The following is a 2,108-nucleotide window of genomic DNA, read 5'->3' on the forward strand; positions in this document are numbered from 1 at the left end:
TTAAAGCCCTCACTATGATAGTAAGCTTAAATTAGGTTCACTGGGGGATGGAGGCAGGTAAGTAAAGAAAAAGTAAGAGGAAGTATTATGGGGAGCATGAGCAATGTTATCAGAGGGAATTAATCTGGGCAGTTACCTAATTATCCACGTCATTTAATACTAGTGAAAGAAGTTTGGGGAAACGTAAGCAGAAACAATTTAGTCTCATGACTGTGTACTGTCATAGATTGCCATACCTTTTTTGTAAAGAACAAGCTTTACAAAAGAAGCTTGTAGCAAACAAGCTTTTTTTGCTTGTTTGCTACAAGCAAAAAAAGCTTGCACACAAGCTTGTGTGCTTTTTTGCACACAAGCTTTTTTTGCTTGTGTTCAAAAAAAGGACCACCACCAAAAAGGAGGTGGTGTTGCTTTTTATATATAAAAGAGATGTACAGTTATTCTGAAGTGAGGTATAAAGGGGGAACAGGTTTGTTGAAAGCTTCTTGGTCCAGATAAAAGGGGAGAATAGCAAGAGTGATTTCACGGTGGGTGTCTGCTATAGACCACTAAGTTAAAGGGAGGAGGTAGATGAGGCTTTTTTCAAACACCTAAGTATTCACATTTCAGGACCTGATGCTCATGGGAGACTTAAACTACTACAACATCTGCTCAACAAGCAAACTTAAAGTGAAGAAGTACTAGAAGGCAAGTGGGAGAAACTTCCCTTGTAAACTTCCACTCAAAAGCCCCCTATTTGGTCTGTTTTCTGGCTCCTTGTCTTGGCTCCTTGCCTTGTCCTTGGGACTCTGGTCAGATTCTCAGAAGTGCTGGGTGCATGAAGCTGAGCATCTCTACAAATCGACACACATATAATGTCCCTAGGAGTTGAGAACAGCTGGGACATGTTGTATTCCAGTCCTTCCTCCTTTCCTGGAACACATTCCTCAATAGCATGTCCCTACTGTGTGGGGAACAGGCAGTGCAGAGGCATTCTCATTGTCCCAAGCCAGGGCAGGAAGTCCTTTATTACAGGAATAATTCTCAAATGCTAGTTCTACCTGCCAAATGTCTCATTTTTATCACAGAAGTGGTCAGGTAGGATTACATTGTTTCCTCAACACCCCCACAATCTAGCTCACATTTTGTCAGGATTCAGGAGTGTAGATAAAACAAACAACTTGCATTTCAACAAATGTGAAAACAGAGTGAAATTATTTTTTTCAAGTGATAACAAGGCTGGGAATGCCTGCTCCTCTTCATGAAAATGGAAGCACTGGCTAGACAAACATGTTACTCTTAAATTCATGTGATAGTGCTCGTACTTTCAAAATAACTCTTACCTCTGTTACATGGAATATTTTTAATCCAACATTATGTCCTAAATGATTAATTATTGTACCAATAGTGCCTCTCTCAGGAGAACAGCTTATAAATACAGCCAAAGCAGCTGCATTCAGTAAGTTAGCCTAAGTTAGTTAGGCTTGTAGATCTGGGTAATTATATTTTAAACAGTTGTTCTGAAATTTTCCTGAAAATTATTGTTCATTAAATGGTCATAGCTTGTTACAGGAGCGTGGGAAAAGAGAGTTCTTCACCAACTCAACTACTAATGCATTCATTCCTCACAAGAGTGTTCATACTTTAAGTTAAGCTTGTGGACCTAGACTTATTATTAAAAAAAATTTCTGTTCCTTAGTTCTAAAATATATGCATACAAGTCAGACATAGTATTGATCCCCTTTTAAAACCTTTATTTTAGTTAAATTCAGAGATTCACTTGTGCAACTTTCTTTTACTCTTCTACATGCTTCCCTCATACTTTTAATTATATGAAACTGATATGCACACTTCTAATTAACCACACAAACAATAATTCAGAGACCACCTATAGTGGGTCCAAGATATTTAACTATAAAATTCCCATCCTTCAGGAGAACACACCAACAATAGATAGAAAATAAACAGGAAATCATTCATAATAACAGCAAAACCCTTTGTAGCAAAGGAAGTTATTTCAGAGAAACACCTGCAGAAGATCAAAATATGGTTCAAAATTCGAGGCAGTGTCTATACAATCAAAATCTGAAGCATCTCTCCCTGTCATACACTAGAATAATAAAACATAAACA

At 37.6% G+C, this 2,108-nt stretch overlaps 1 protein-coding gene across 1 annotated transcript in view; it reads right to left on the reverse strand.

The window, feature by feature from the left end:
* EDIL3 (EGF like repeats and discoidin domains 3) overlaps window positions 1-2,108 on the reverse strand; it is a 366,402-nt gene that overhangs the window by 68,897 nt on the left and 295,397 nt on the right. The window lies entirely within an intron of this gene.

Source organism: Alligator sinensis, unplaced genomic scaffold (assembly GCF_000455745.1).
Source record: "Alligator sinensis unplaced genomic scaffold, ASM45574v1 scaffold122_2, whole genome shotgun sequence".
Taxonomy (NCBI): Eukaryota; Metazoa; Chordata; order Crocodylia; family Alligatoridae; genus Alligator; species Alligator sinensis.